The 17,722-nt window shown below is 35.3% G+C and overlaps 1 long non-coding RNA gene across 2 annotated transcripts in view; it reads right to left on the reverse strand.

Annotated features, from left to right (window-relative positions):
- Nucleotides 1-17,722, reverse strand: part of LOC128315365 (uncharacterized) — a 309,189-nt gene that overhangs the window by 16,924 nt on the left and 274,543 nt on the right. Inside the window, exon 7 of one of the 2 annotated variants that reach the window (XR_008298136.1) lies at nucleotides 13,745-13,941. The exons of the other annotated variant lie outside the window; for it this stretch is intronic. This is a non-coding gene — a long non-coding RNA (uncharacterized LOC128315365). The remainder of the gene's footprint in view (nucleotides 1-13,744; nucleotides 13,942-17,722) is intronic. 2 annotated transcript variants of the gene reach the window in all.

The raw sequence follows: 17,722 nt of genomic DNA on the forward strand, positions 1-17,722 counted from the left end.
TGTTTTTTGTACTCCTAGTAGAACATAAAGGTAAATAAGCAAAAATCCGTAATTAATTCTGTTAGTGCCTATAATTTAGTTTAAAGCGCTCCACCAGGTACAATATGAAGTACATTAGTTTACCTTTAACTTACAAACTAGAAAAAGTTGATTAAGATTTGAAGAATTCTAGTTAAGGAATCACTCTCTAGGTTGGTTAGGATTTCAAGTTTCTTAATGAACAGCTTGAACTCTAGGGGCAACTGTAACAAATGCTTTGAATTTCCACATATTGCACTGTGAAATTTTACACGGAGTGGGGTGTTGGTAATTTACAAAGGATGTGACGGCTTTTCATTGGCGAGACAGGTGGGCTTCAAGATGTTGCTTGGCTAGAAATACTGGGCAATCATCTCACTCCGTGGACAACATATACAAATCCTAGTAAAAGGCCAAGAGGCTAACATCTTTGACACTTTAGATTTGGAATTCTATTTAATTTTTACCCACCCCTTCTTAACAGGTGCTGCATGGCATACCGAAAAGGACAGAGAACAGAGATTACCTCTGGACGTTTGAAATGGGCTGTTTAATGGATTTTGTAACTAATGTAAAAGTTTGTATGTTTGCACAAATTGGTCTGTAATTTATTTGGGGGATTGGTTTTTCTGTTTGTTTTTAAAAAAAATTTTTTTAATGTTTATTTATTTTTGAGAGAGAGAGAGACAGAGCATGAACGGGGTGAGGGTCAGAGAGAGAGGGAGACACAGAATCTGAAGCAGGCTCCAGGCTCTGAGATGTCAGCACAGAGCCCGACGCGGGGCTCAAACTCACGGACCGTGAGATCATGACCTGAGCCGAAGTCAGACACTCAACCGACTAAGCCACCCAGGCACCCCTCTGTTTGTTTTTTTAAACAAGCTCCTTGGTAACAAAGTTGCAAGAGAAGAGACATATATATTTAGTTCCTGCCAATCTTTTATTGTCAAAGATTAATATATTGACAGAAATCCCTGGCAGTGAGCTTAGGTCAGTTCACAATGTCAATCTGTTGAATGGAAGATAACTCTGGTCCAAGATAACTGAGTTTTGCTAGAGAAAATTGATTATGCTGCAGTAATAACCAATCTCCACCTTAGCAGCGTAGAATTACAAAGGTTTTTCTCACTCATGCTAAGTATCTATTACAGATTGGCAGAGGAGCACTGGTAATCATAGTAACTCAGGTAAATACAAAACCAAGGTAGCTTCCATCTCAATTATGAAGAAAGATACAAGAAAGATGAAGGAACACTTGAAATTAAATATTCTGGCCCCAGGTACAATACTTACTGGCCTCAACACCTTTTCTGGCCTATGTAAATCACAAGGAGACTATGAAATGCAATACAATTCTATCCTGTGTCCAGAACAGGGGAGAATAAAAAATATTTAGCAAACTTTTAAAAGTACCAGAGCAATTCAATGTCTAAAATTAAAACTGAGGTTTTTTGGTTTGACTATATCTTAAAGTTGCAGTATCCTAAAATTGTACTTTATGCAAGAAAAAAGAGGATTAAATTTGATTTTACTATTCAGTTACTTAACTGAAGACCAACATCTTTATGACTGAAATCATTTCTGTTCTAATCTATGCAATCTAGAATATGAGTGGGCAGGTTTAACTATATAAATGATATTAATTGTCATAAAAATTTTTGCAAATGGATATTCTTAAAAAGGATAAAAAGATTATACTTTAGGAGTGCCTGGGTGGCGAGCTGGTTAAGTGTCCGACTTCGGCTCAGGCCATAATCTCACATTTTGTGGGTTCAAGCCCCGTGTTGGGCTCTGTGCTAACAGCTGAGAGCCCGGAGCCTGCTTTAGATTCTGTGTCTCCCTCTCTCTCTGCCCCTCCCCTGCTCTCTCTCAAAAAGATATAAAACACTTTAAAAATTAAAAAATACATACTATACTTTATATTTACAAACTTTATCAGGAATGGCCAAATCTTTATGTGCATACTACTAACAATGAGTATTTGTTACAACGTGGATACTTGGACCTTGGGCTAATATTATTATTTAACAGGTCTAGTATTTGAATGCAGGATTCTACATTTCAAAATACACCCATTTAGGGGGCCTGGGTGGTTCAGTCAGTTAAGGGTCTGATTTCTTGATTTCAGCTCAGGTCAGGCTCTCATGGTTCGTAGGTTGCAGTCCCACATCCAGTTTCACACTGACGGTGCAGAGCCTGCTGGATTCTCTCTCTCTTCCTCTCTCTCTGCCCCTCCCATTCTCTCTCTCTCTCTCTCTCTCAAAAATAAGTAAAATAAACTTAAAAAATTATTAAAAAATTAAAATACACCCATTTAATTCTGATGCAGGCAGTTCTGGGTCCTGGAACCAGATTTTGAGAAGTTATGGCTAGAGCTAACTGGTTCCAAGAAGCAAAAAGCTCAGGCAGGAAATTGAACTGGGGGACGAGCAAGTAGGGCTTCAATCCATTCATGGCATAGGATTTACTTAGTTGCTTAAATTATGAAAAAATGTAACAAGAGACCATCTGAGTCAGCAGTCTCAAGATGCAATAGCCACGCATTGACATTGCTTCTCTGATTTGCATGAAAACTCTGAATAACTGGTATGTGATCAATCCTTATTTAAAATTTGAAAACCAGGGCATAGCATTCTCTTTACAGACAATTCCCAAAGCGACATCTCTAGTCCAGACTCCTCTCCCGAGTGCCAAACTCAAACATCCAACTTTCTACATGATATCTCCATTTGGACAGACCCAAGAGACATCCGAATCTTCCTATCTCTGAAACCAAATTCCTGACACTTGCCTCCAAAATTGGTCCTCCTGAATGAAGCCATTTCCACCTCAGTCAATGACAGCTATTCTCTCAGTTATTTAGGTCAAGAACCTGCAAGCCATCTTTGGTGTGCCATTTTCTCAGTCAGCAAAGCCACTCAGTGATTTCTTTGGAGATTCCTTCCAGAATCAGATGACTTCCTATCATCTCCTTCACTACTACCCTCGTCTAATCTAAGCCGCCATCATCTCTCACCATCTCTTGAATTGTTGTAACAACCTCCTAGTGTTCTCCTCCAAGATGTGCTCGTAAATGTTTATCAACAACTTTATTTATAAATAATAAATACCTATAATGTTAGAAAAAAAGGAAGGAGGAAGAGAAAGAATACAAAGGAAGGAAGGAAGGAAGAAAAGGAGCAGGGATGAAGGAAGGAAAGTAAGCAAGGACAGAATGAAGAAGGGGCAGAGAGAGAGAGAGAGGAAATTCCTGATTTGGAGCTTTTGCACACCTCCATGGTGTACACACTCCTACCATGACTAATGTAAAGTGACATGACCATGTGTCAGGGAAGAGGTAAGCAGAGGGACTTATTGGGAGCCAGAGGGAGTGAGTTCTAGATACCACCAGTTCTCGCTTCTGTCACCCTTCCCAGTTGATCTTCATCATAAGGCAGCAGGAGTGACCTGAGTCCGATGGCGTTACTCTGCAGCCCAAAGCCTTCCAGTGATGTGCAACTTCACTCAGAAAAATCTCATATCTGAAGCCTGTGGGATAGAGCCCAGGGCCATCTTTGCCCCGTGGTCCCGTCCCCTCCTACTCAGGCCTGGCTCATTGCCCTCCAGCCACGGGTGGCTCCTCCTCACTTGACCTTAAAAACATCGAGCATGCCCCCACTTCAGGGCCCTGGCACTTTCAGCTCTCTTTGCTTGGAACACTTTTTCCTTCAATATGCCCCTCCTTTCCCTCCTTCTGGGCCTAATCAGGGGCTCCTGCCCTGAACATCTGACACAAAACGGTATAACATCCTTCCTTCTCTAACCTTTCAGCTTGCTTTTATTCTTTATAGCACCTCTTACCCCATGATATTTATACATACAGATAGATATTATTATCAATAATTATTATGGCCTGTTTCCTTAAGGGCACACACATCCGTTCAGTTCCTATTTTGCTGTCCACAGTTCCCATGATACCGTCCGTCACATAATGAGCTAATAAAATTGTGGTGGCTAAACAGACATACAATATACAAGCAAGTAAATGAAGAAGGTAATTTTAGTAATCAAACGTGCCATAAAGCAAATAAAGGAACATGGCAAGTGATCCCACGGTGGGTGCAGTAGCCAGTGGGTGATGGTTACCTCAAGAGGTGATATTTAAGCTAGTAAGAAGGACAATACAATTAGTACATCCTACACATAGAGTGGAGCACGTGGGTGGCCCAGTCGGTTAAGCGTCTGATTCTTAGTTTTGGCTCAGGTCGTGATCTCATGGTTTGTGAGTTCAAGCCCCGAGTTGGGCTTTATGCCTGCATGGGATTCGCTCTCCCCATCTCTTTTTGCCCCTCCCCCTCTCAAAATAAATTTTAAAAATTCATTATAGCATAAAAGAGTAGGAGCAGCTTCATGGACGATTTTAGGGTTTTAAAAAAGAACAGGCAAAACAAATGGTTGGATGTGTTCTCAACAAGTGCACACTAAGACCTAAAAAGATGTTGTAAAAAGACAGGATTTCATTTAAAGGAGAAGGAAAAGGAGACCGAAAAGATCACCCCCTCGAGTGTCCCACCTTGGAGGGGTACTGAGGAATAGAAAAAGTTAAGGGAGAATTCTTATAGTTGGACAGTCCTTTACATTTTCCAAATTTATGATTTTCAAATTTATTTATCATAGTTATTTCTCACAATGACTTTGAAAATAGGCAGAGTTTATTATTCCCATCATTAAGAAAAAACGCCTAAGACTCACGGAGGTGAATGCCTTCTTTAAGGTCAACAGACTAACAAGTTATTAAACAAGGACCTAGCAGCCAGGTGTCCTCACACAGTCCATTATACTGTGCCCAGTATGCTTTGCCCCCTTGGTGAAAACTGGCAAAAGATTACCTGGAGGGTTGCCAATCTGCTCCATCTGAGCTCAGTTCTTACAGTGGATTTGTATTTAAATTCCAAAGATTTGAATTAAAGGTTGACTTTGAATGCACAGCAGAAAGGCCAACAGTAACAGTAACAATCAAGATTCCTTCATGTCCCCCAAACTGAGTACACACTCCTGTAGGTGGCATCCAAGGCCATCACGGTGTGACTCCAGTGACAATTTTCAGCTTTCCCTCATACATACCTAAAGAAAAGTTCTAAAATCTTTTTGCCTATGTCAGATCATTTGCCCAAGTCATTCGCCATGAATAAAAGCTGAGAGGAGAAGGTATGATTTGTTCCACATGTAACATCCACCCTTTTCCTCCTCTCATTTCCTTCGGTCACGGCTTATAACCTTATTTATTTTATTTATTTATTTATTTATTTATTTATTTATTTATTTATTTATAAGTAGGTGCCATGCCCAGCACAGAGATCAAAAGGGAGCTTGAACTCATGACCCTGAGATCAAGACCTGAGCTGAGATCAAGGGTTGGATGCTTAACCTCGGCTCAGGTCATGATCTTGCAGTTCGTGGGTTCAAGCCCCATATTGGGCTCTGTGCTGACAGCTCAGAGTCTGGAGCCTGCTTCGGTTCTGTGTCTCCCTCTCTCTCTGCCCCTCCCCTGCCTGTGCTCTGTCTCTCTCTCTCTCAAAAAATGACTAAACATTGGAAAAAAATTTTAAAAAGAGAGTTGCATGTTTATCCAACTGAGCTGCCCAGGCACCCCTGGCCATTTTTAAGAAGCCTTTATACATACAGATAGATATTATCAATAATTATTATGGCCTGTTTCCTTAAGGGCACACACATCAGTTCAGTTCCTACTTGCAGTTCAGTTTCCTGTTGCAAAGCTCTCAAATCAGCTGTTTTCACCTCTTAAGCAACCTTTTCACTATTCATCAAAGTCTGATGACACTAGTCTCATCCTGCCTTGTACTATAGTTACTAGAGAAGTCACAAAATATCCCATTCCTTAAAGAGAATGCAACTGATGTAATAAAAGGCTGTCCTTTCTTTAACTTCTTCAATTTTATATTCGTTTTGCAGAGAATCTGCCATATAGGGGGGAATCAATGAATATTTATGGAATTGGATAAAACTGATTTTAAAAATGTAGCCTTCAGATTAATGATTCCAACACTCTATGGAAGACAGAAAGAAGGGTAAGAGAGGTACAGAGTGTAGAGTGAAATCAATAAATGAAATTATTTGAGAGAATGAAGAAAAGTAGGAGGAGGAAGAAGAAGTCAATCATATCTTCAGGAGGTGGCACAACTCATACTGCATAGTAGCTGCTCGATAAATATCTGTTGAAAGAACATGTGAATGGGTAAAAAGGCGGGGAGGGTAAATAAGAACAAAGAACTATTGACAGATAAGATTAAAGCTGGCTCCATCATTTCAAGCTAAATGGGCAAACACCAACAGAAATTAGGGTATAAAATACACTATTCCAAGGATAAGATGAAATATCTACAAAGTATTTTCCTAATTAATTTAATTTCAACCACAGAGCAATTCTGTGAAGAGCAGGAGAAACATGAGTCCATTCATTTTATAGATGAGGAGCAAAGTCAAGAGGAAAAAGTCTCTTGGGCAAGATCAGCATCTGGGGGCAAAGCCCAAACTGGAACTCCATAATTCTCTAACTCTTTGACATTCTAACTGTGTTCTACAGACCAGAAGTATTTGTCACTCCTGGGGTCTTAGAAATGCAAAATCTCAGACTCTACCCAAGGTGCTTGAATCAGAATATGATTAGCAATATCTCTAGATGATCTGAAGTATCTTTAAGTTAACTATTTACCTGATACAAAACTCGATATAAACCTGTCTGCCTTCATAGACAGATAGATCATGGTTTATAATATATGTATATACATATATGTGTGTGTGTGTATATGTATATGTATATATACATATGTATATGTATGTATATGTATGTATATGTATGTATACATATACATATGTATATATATGTGTATATATATATACACACACACAAGCAACTGAAGAAATATCATATAGATATGTTACCTTTAGTTAGTAACATTGAATATTATTATAAATATATTATTGTAAATAATGATCATTATTAAATCATAATATGACTTCTGTAAAATATATGATAATAAATATAAATTAGAAAGGAATATAAGTTAGGTCAATGGATACAGCCCTTAAGGAAAAGAAACACTTAAAAGAATGAGTGTCTTTTTAATTAAAGCAAAACTGAGCATTGTTGTTGGGCATATTAAGGATTCAATCACGTCTTTGAGAAAAAAAGAATGCAAAAGGGAACACAAATATAGCAATATATTTGCTATATAGTAAGCACAATAGTTGTCATCCATTTATAAAAACAAAATACTGAGAGATGCTTATTATACAAAATACTGAGACATGTTAACATCAGAGGGTTCTTAATATACACGCACATACACTCACACACACACACACACACACACACACACACACACACTCAAAATACCTCAGTAGAATGGATTTGATGCTTAACAAAAATAGCAAGATTGTGATATGCAAATTAAGGGAAATTGCTTTTCATAATCTTTTGTTAGTAATAATAAACAACAATTTTTGGAATTTAGGCGATAATGGAGCCTAAACATGGCTTATTATAAACACATGTACACCTCATGCTTTAAAGTAGGAAGTTCATTTCTCCTTTCAGAAGGGTGAAAGATTATTTTTATTTTGCATTTTTTTAAGGTTCAGACAAAGCATTTCTTACAAAGTGGTTGAAAGTTCAGAGCTGAGTTTTATATTCAGTCACTACATCTCTCCAGTGTGAAGATTTCTGCATATGTCTTAAAGCTTTTCTATTGTCATCTATGTTTATTATTATTTTACCTTAGTAAAAATGTAAATGGTACAGATGGAAAGGAAAGCGAGTGGGTGAGAAGGACAGAAAGGCAGGAAACAAAGATGTTCCAAAGAGAAGGGAAATACTTAACAGAAGAGAAGATAGTTGAGCTAGGTCGAGAAAGCTGAATTAACTTTTCCAGAGAGAAAGTAAAAAAATTTTTTTGTGTTATCAAAAGGAAAGATAGCTTCTAAAAACGTATATAAAAGGACTACTTTTATTTATAAAACTGAAAGACAATAGTGCTTATAAACGTATAAATATAATCGTGCTTATAAATAATCTATCAAAAATCAAAAGTATTTTCATTAAAGACCTTACATCAAATAAGTCATTTAAAAACCTTTCATGTGTGAATATTTTGCATTAATATATTATCAAAATTGTGAAGTACTGTTTGAAAGAAAGAAGGGTTCCAAGTTATGTGGCATTTAGAGAAGTGTCCATTGCTAAAATTGTGTATTATGTTCAATAAGGTTAATATAATAACAAAGTAATGCCTTTTACAACTTTTGATATGTTTTAGAGTTCTTGGAAGCATAGCATTAGTATGTTAAAATATTTTTTCCCAACTATCAGAAGCATCTTATTCCATGAGTATTCAAACATGTCATACATACACACAACACAATATTGTCCAAGTTGAATGTCTGTGAGAATTCACATTGGGTTTACAAGTGATTATTACATGTTTGTCTTATGATAATGGCTTAGCATACTTTGAGAATCCTGACTTTATATGACCTGCTTCCTTGCATTCATAAATAGGATGTATAGCTAGTTTCTGTAATTTGTCTTCACTAACTCTTTACTTAGGTTTATATTAAGAATCATGTCCTTGCCATCTTGACTATACTGTTTGTAATTGTATTTGTAGGTATGGAGCTGTGATGCACCAGCATCTAATATGTACTGAGAGTAGAATACATAAAGTATATGAGATTCTGGGATAATTATTGGCATTTGTAATATAAGTGTATATTAGATTTAAAGTAGACAGAGTTAGGGGTGCCTGGGTGGCTCAGTCAGTTGAGTGACCCACTTCGGCTCAGGTCATGATCTTACATGATCATGTGAGTTCGAGCCCTGTGTTGGGCTCTGTGCTGACAGCTCAGAGCCTGGAGCCTGCTTCAGATTCTTTGTCTGCCTCTCTCTCTGCCCCTTACCCGCTCATGCTCTGTCTCTCTCTGTCTCAGAAATAAATAAACATTAAAAAAAAAATAAAATAAAGCAGAGTCATATTCAAATGGTTTTCTCTTATGATAGCAGCATATTGAAGGTGCTTTCTTCTTGCACTTGATGATGGGCTCCAGAAAGGCAGATATCATGTATTAGTCATGTTTGGATTCCCAAATAATAATACAATACTTGGACCAAAAATAGATGCTCAAATTAATGAACTAATTTGAGATCCATATAAGCTGAAGTGCAGAGTGTTTGGGATGTATGATTGGGAAGCCAATTAGAAACATAATATAACTAGAACCATAATATAAGTCATCCCATGTATTGTCACAAAGTAGATCGCAGAGATACTTGAAAACATGCCACCATAGAACTCATTTCTTCAACTAAAAAAGAATGGATTTTTATAAATAATTATTCATATCAATATATTGATATAAACTTATTACATATTTCCATACAAATATAAAATATATTTAGATATTTTGAATATATATCTTGTATAAATATAAAGCATATTTTATATTTTAAAAGTATATACATTGGGGCACCTGGGTGGCACAGTCGGTTAAGCGTCCGACCTCAGCCAGGTCACGATCTCATGGTCCGTGAGTTCGAGCCCCACATCGGGCTCTGGGCTGATGGCTCGGAGCCTGGAGCCTGTTTCCGGTTCTGTGTCTCCCTCTCTCTCTGCCCCTCCCCCGTTCATGCTCTGTCTCTCTCTGTCCCAAAAATAAATAAAAAACGTTGAAAAAAAATTTAAAAAAAAAGTATATACATTTATACAGGTATTTATAAATATGCAAATTTTGTAAATAAAATAAATTTATTTATAAAAAAATAAATCATTTATTATTTCACCAAGTATCTATACTTATAATCCACCCACATTTAGAGATTTTTACCTATAACCTACCCAGAGTAATTTCATAGGTAAAAGATGAAATGGGAATTCAGTGGCTTGTCTGTCAAAAATGTATATTTCATTTCTCCACTCATAGATTTCCCATTTTTGTTTTCCACATAATAATTTCATTCAAGAGATCAAGTGGGTTAATACTTCTCAAAAAATGCCTGAGGTTAAATGATATGCTACACAAAAGTATAAATTACTTCAAGATATCTCATCTCAGTTTTGTAAAACTTCACTGAGGGGCACCTGGGTGGCTCAACCAGTTAAACATCCGACTCTTGGTTTCCGATCAAGTCATGATCTCACACTTCGTGAGATCGAGTCCCGCAGCAGGCTCTGTCAGCACTGTGCTATCAGCACAGAGCCTGCTTCAGATTCTCTCTTTCTCCCTGTCTGCTCCTCCTCCCCTGCACTTTCTCTCTCTCTCAAAATAAATAAACTAAAAAAAATTAACTGCTAATGAAATGAGTCTAAGTTAGAGACCCATTTAAAGGATGTCTGGAAATTTTCAGAACCCTGTTGTCACTCACTTAAAAATCAGCTGACAGTTATGTATCAGAGTATGTAAATATTTTGTTAGAAAAGAGATAAAGGAATAAACATAGATGTTTATTCAGGTAAATTAGAAAAGTCAGAAAGATAAATTATGTGACTTTCTGATATAAAAGCTAAGTATTTAAGAAAAATTTAGAGTGTCTAATATTTTTCACAGATGTCCCTCTCTTTTATATCTAATCTACATAATTAATTTAAATAGTTTTATATTTTAGACAGGTTGATGAATAGAAAATATCTAACCCTATTGACCTCTTAGTTGTTATAATTTACCTACAAAGATGGACTCAGAGGGGGAAATTAGGCAATAGTATGCTGGTAGATTTTTAACAACAGCTTCTAAAAAAAGAAGAAAAGGCCCTGATTTACGGTATTGGCTGATTTGTATGGTGCAAATACTCCTGCTGTCTCTGATTTCAAGTTAACAGAAGGATGTCTCTTAAAAGTGGAGTTTGGAAAGGAATAGTTACAATGAGCTCATCCAAGTTGGTTTTAGCCACCTTCAGCACATCATTGAAATTAGGTCATATTAAATTAATAAATATTGTATGGGGGAAGTTGATTAAATACATACATACATATAAGTTAATAAGTATTCATGAAAAAACTAAGTAACTTTGGAAAATGGTGTCAAGTGTATGCCTCTCTTGGGGATACGCTAGATGCATTCATTTTCTGATTGCTCCAGAAAGTATTGCATATAAGCAATCCATTCAACATTGCATTAAGTAAGCACAGACTACTGACAAAAAATACTCATTTGTGCAGAAAGATCGTAACAAAAAGTTAAAAAAAGATACATGAGAAAGTAGATACATGTCCTGTCTTTTAGGAGATTTTGTTATTTTTAGGTAATTGTTTCATTAGTGCAATCACAGGTTTATTTATTTGTTAGAGACATATTTTATTGACCACCTACTATATTCAAAGCACTATCAGACACTAAAGCACTGGAAAAGTTCAGTCTTTTTCTTTCAGATTCTCCATTAGGTAAGACAAGTTTAGTTTTTCTTTTTCTGATTTGGCAGTAAGGAAGGTGAAATACATTAATTATTCTAAATATTCTAAGGAATATTTAAATCCAACACATCTTGCCATATGAGTGGAGTTTTTGTTGCAAACTACATGGAGTATGGACATATTATCCAGCTATTTATTAATACTTCAGATATAGAGAATCTTTCTTAAGGAAAGAGGCTGTCATTTCCCCCCTAAATACTAAGTATTAAGTGTCCTATCTGCATATTTATGTGCTAATAGGATTTTAATAACCACCAATCTGATTCTATGACAATGTCTCCAAGTGTTTACATATATCCACATTTAGCAAGTTAGGGTAATTTTATGTTCACACATAAATATGCACAAAACTGAGTATGTTTTGAAAAACAAGAGAGCAGACTAATGGCTAAATGTTAACTGAAAAAAAAAAAACCCAGTCATCTATTTTGCAACAGATTTCGTGCAATAGTCTCATTTTCTTTTAACTACAATTTACAAATTATCATGTACTATGTAAACCTTAGTGCATTTGCTTTTGTTTTGTTTTCCTTTGGAGAATTGACAGGTAGATTTTTCCACTGAAGAACTAACTGGCACTTGACCTTTGCCAGCAAGTATGATCTGTTGTTATATCAAACAAACTCTGATGTTGAATTATCTTAGGAGTAAGTAAATCATTTCTTAAAAACTAGAACATCTTTTTAGATAATATGTTCGTTACTTATAGCAGTGTATGAATTACTACAGTAAAACAGTGACACCACGATAGTTTATTTTTTACCCCATATATGCTTTTCTCACCATCCAAGCATAGAAATTAATGTATCTCAACACACTGAAAGAAATAAACTGCATGCATACGTTTAGCCATGAACCTAGCTCAAAACCCGGCATCAGTATGGAAGAACACTCCAAAAAAATTATATTCTGATTTCTCAGTTGAGAGCATAAAATTGGTGCTATCATGGTCACCAACACTTAATTGCCATTGTAAAGCTACAGGATAATTTTCCTTCGAGGTAAGTATATAAAATGAATATCTCCATACAAGCAGACCATATAGTGCTCATTTATAGTAATATACAAAGCTTCTGAAACATTAATTTAATGAAAGGTGTTTTATGCCTTGCCCTTTGGAGCATTCCTTCCTTTTTCATTCCCTAATTTTAACAATACACTTGTGAACAAAAATTGCTCAAAGGATAAATTGCATGGAACATCGATAGTTAATTGTACGTCACTGGAAGGTAACAGACATGAGCTCCTCTAATATTTAGTTATGGTACACTGTTAGAAGAATGTCTCATCTATGTTAATTATTCATATGTCTGCATTTCGTGTGGTTATTATCATAGACCTATTCTCAATAATACAGAGTATGCTACGTTTTATATTTGTTAAATTTTTATTCAAATAGCATCAGCTGCTAGTATGTCATATGACAAGATTCAATTTAACAACTAAATATCTCACAGAAAGGGGGGAAAAACTTTTATATTTGAATTTACAGACTCATGATGTAGCAAGCAACAAATAAAATATCAATGCGTGAATTAGAAATAGAACTACTGTCAGAGGCTAATGGTTTTGACATAGATTTGAATTTTGAATATTTCAAAAGGCAGAGGAAACCCTACCCTTTCTTAGAACAGTAACACCACACCAAAGAAGTTTCTCACCAAATCTCCTACCTTCCTCATGAGATCTAACCACATAAATGAACATAAACATGGGAAAATCCAGGGCAGGAAATCAAAGAGAATCAGGTTAGAGAGAGAGATTCACAAGAACATATATTCAATGTCAAGGTCTGGCAAAAAAAAAAAAAAAAAAAAAAAGGAAATATTTTTAAGTGATATCCATAATAAAGCTATATTAACAAAATTCTACATGGTCCTGCCATGGGAGGGTGGGTATTATCTTGACTCTTGACCTCTTCTCACTTAAGAGCCTGAGAAATAAAAATCCTCTTCATCATCGCCGTTTGTTTTATACAAATTTACTATCTTTACTTAAACTGGTATAAGGGAGGAAAAATTCTATTCTGAAGTAGCCCAAGTCAGGTTCTTAACAGTCATGTGACTTTTTTTTCTGGCAGCCATGTGCTCTGTATCATTTTACTCTGAAATAACTATGTGGATTTCAGCTCAACCTGCCTTTGCTTATAATGCATGGCATACCCCGTGAGGGAGCCTGAGAACAGACTCCCTTGAAAAGCAAGGTTCTCATAGTTGGCCTGTAACCATGGAAGCAGATGCCGGTTTCTTCTTACCCCTGCTTACCTCTTTGCAGCCTCGAGCTGCTCCCTATTGTTAAAAGGGGTACGCCTTGATTTTTCTTCATCATGACCGAACTTGCCTCTTCTTCAAAGGGCATGATGCTGCAGGTCATTGGTCTAGACTGTTTGCACGGTCCAGAGAACAGCCTTGATGTAACCCTTGCTCTGTCGGAGCCACACCACCAGCCGCGCATCTGTAGACTGTAGGGGACATTGGAGATCTGTATTTGAAAAGAAGTCTGTCTGATTTTGCCATTGTGCCTTTTCACTCATCGATCGAATGAATATCGAACCTTCTGTCGTTGCATGTGTGAAATAGATAGCTTAGCAAGCACTTTTGTGCCCAACCTGTGCGGTGGGCCAAAAGGTTTTCCTTTAGTCTCCAGAATTTTTTCTTCAGATTTTATGAATTTCCTGATAGCTTACATTATTTATATCCTTTTATTTTATCCAACTGTTATGACTGTTTGCGTTAATTCATCAGCAGTGACTTTCTTTTGCTACCAGAAGGAGTATTTTCTTTTCTGTCAACTATGGGTTTTTTTTCTTTTCCTCTCGTAGCTTTTTAAGATCTTCTAGCTTAACTTCGTAACTACATGTGGTGTAAATGTACCCTGTTAAGCCAAAAAGTTAAGATGTCATCTTAAGAAGATGATTAGATGATTTCTATCATTTAACAGATTTAATTCCAGAAAGGTGAACTTGAACTGCCTCAAGGTATTTCAGTGCTTTGTAAGAGTAAGTAAATCAAATAATCACATTGATTTTAAGTTAAACAAAATGTCTGATAAACTCTGTTCATGGGGAAATTTTTGTTTGTTTTTCCCCTTTCAAAAATTTGTAAAAATGTTAGTCTGGAGTATGGAAATATACTTTAAGGCATGTGAATTTATTACTGTGATTTAGTATGTTCAATAAATACCATTTATTTATAATATGTATCTTATGACATGATTTAATTAGAAAGTATTCAATAGGAAAATACGCTGTTTACATTTCATTTTTAATACGATTGCAATCCACTGCTTGTCCTCAATAACCAATGGCAACTATACTACCTGCTCATTCTAAAATGTATTCTCTTGCTTAAAATCAGTCACTTCAAGATGCCTCATATGCTTGTCTTCAGTATACTGCTTAGCAAGCATTGTTTGTGTGTGTCATCAGTTTTTGTTGTGTCTTGTTTAAAAAAAGAACCACTATCTCCTACTTCAAGGCATACCTATTTTCTCTAATTGCCACAGGCGAAGGGGAGGTCCATGACAGAATAAAGAAGGTTATTGTGACAGATGAAACATAATTCACAACGAGTACTCTTTTCATCCAGCCTTAAGTAGAAGAGGATTACTTCCAAGCTGAATTTGGTGGCAGAATGTATGTGCTGATTTTATTAACATATGAGGACAGGCCAAAGGCAGAAAACCTATTTCTCTTCAGCTGACTGGTGGTGATTTTGTGTGTCTGTTTGGGGGTATTATTTTGTTCACCTCAAAGAGAAGAGATGCTGAACAGAAGACAGTCTGAAGAAGCGGAGGGAGTAGGTGGGGAGGGCAGGAAATAAGAAACTTAAAGCAATAAAAGTTGGGGTTTTCTAGACCAGATAATGAAAAACCATGAGATAAGTATGTTTCTATATTCTTTGCCATGCACATGAAATAAAGCCATACTTTCTTTCAACAAACATATGAGCTGCAAAAGTAGGTAAATTTTATTTCATAAACTTGACTTACATTTCTTTAGGTAATGATTTTCTTGTCTTTCATAGTCTTAATTTCAAATGGTTTGTTAGATTTCTAGATGCTGTTTAGTTTTAGATGAAGGCTTAATACTGAACTTCAATCAAGTGGTATGTGCTTATTTGGATATTTTCCTTGCTTTTAATTGTTTGTTTTGTTTCTAGTGACAGGGATTTTATTTGATCTTTATAGAATGTTTGTATTCAAATACATATAACTTTTTCTTTCTCTTTCTAATGAGGTCAGATTTTAAATCAACTAAAAGATGGGCAAAATATTGTACTTGTTAGACATCTATGCATCAGAAGAGAATTCCAGACTATAAAATCCATTGCATTTCGTTTGTTTTAAACACAGTTTTATTCACATTAACCATGTTGATTTTGTTATTCCTGGAAAAAAATTCTTTTTGCTTTATTTTCAAATACTTCTTAGCAGTTGTAGTTGACGTCGGGCTCTATTTGTAGAAGAAAAAGTAAGCAGTTGTTCTGTCTGCTAGCACATCTCTGTTACAGACCTCACTGCTATGTTCTTGTCAGTCCTGGTTTGTTATTCCAGAAAGTGAAAAAAAATCCAAATTCTAGATTGAGGTTTTTCTCAATATAATGGATACATTTCATACTTCAAATATTGCAATGAATAATTCAGATGCAACGAATTTATGTAGGTATTTCCTGGAAGAAGTCATAAAAATCAGAATCTGCACTTTTTCTTTCATATATATACATATATGTATACATACATATATGTATATATATGTATGTATACATACATATATGTATATATATATATATATATATATATTTTAAAGCATAATACTATGGTTCTGTTCTACAATATCAAATAGATGACTTACATTAACCAAAATGATTTTACTTAAGTTGGCTTTCTAGCTAAAAATTTTATAAAATATGCAATCAGATTCTTTAATCTTAAATTTGTCAACATTGTTAACAAATACTTATTACTCCTTAAACATTTGCTTCTTGAAACAGATTTTAATATCTGTTTATGTGGCGATTGAATTGTTACTATTCAAAGAAACCGTCATTTTAAAAATAAAGAATGAACTATTCTAAAACTTCAGAAAATATAAGAAATCATATAATTATTATCTGTTGGTTAAAATAGAAATCTTTCCTTATACCCCCTGCAAAAAAATACTGAAGTAAACCACATATTATGGAATATTTTAGAATACATGTTATATGTTTTTATTAATACAAAAAAGAGATAATCTTTAAACAATATAAGAATTTCAAAGTAAAAGTATAAAAATATGTATATATTTATTATTGCCAGATCATCGACTCAGATTTCTCAATTGTAGATGTTATATCCTTGCTAATATTTACTCTGTAGAAACATGCCAATGCACATACCTTTTGCATTTGGTAAAATTTTGCACTTCTTTCATAATTACTGCTTTATATCATTTATTTGAAATAACCTATGTGATTTATTACTAGGACATATGAATGAAATTAATGAGGACTAGGGGAAAGAAGAAAACATTAAGAATGAAGAAGTTGATGCAGAAATTATTTAAATTAATTAATTTTTTAAATTAATTAATAAATTTTTGAAATAACATGTTTTATTTTATACATGGTCTGAACTTCAAATCAAATGGGGTATGTTGAAACATCATCTCTAAAAGCAGAATTCATTTGCACTCACCAAATATTATAAATTAAAGGAAAATAATTGTATCAGTCTGAGGATGAGATTTTCATTTGCAATTACATGACACTTTTTTTTTTAAATAACATTATGCAACTTCAAAGTGGTAACACTGTAGGTATTTTTAAATTAAGCTGTATATTCAGCAGAGGGTCATGAAAAATAATAAAAAATAGGGGTAAATATATTGAATTTTCATGTACTATCTTTGCAGAGTCAATCTGTTTTATTTAAAATTTGTTTCCTGTGTTTCAGGCCAGAACATTTTTCATATCGCTTTCTTCTTCCTCCCCCTCCCTAAAACACATTTTGCTATAAACTTCTGCACCAATCACTAGGAAAGACACAAACGGCAGCAGCCGTTCAGGAAGCAGCCCTGTGAATGTAAAAAAATCACAGACTTTGATTTTATAAGACAAGTTGGATAGGAGTCAAAACTGCCACATGCGGTGTGAAAAAATGCCACCCTGGTGTGAACAAAAGGTTTAAAATGGAGTCAAGAAGCGTGGAAGCTCGATGTCTAAGCCTTTCCTGTGAATTGTCTGCTACAACCTGCAGGGTAG

This window comes from Acinonyx jubatus, chromosome C2 (genome assembly GCF_027475565.1).
Source record: "Acinonyx jubatus isolate Ajub_Pintada_27869175 chromosome C2, VMU_Ajub_asm_v1.0, whole genome shotgun sequence".
In the NCBI taxonomy this organism is placed as follows: Eukaryota; Metazoa; Chordata; class Mammalia; order Carnivora; family Felidae; genus Acinonyx; species Acinonyx jubatus.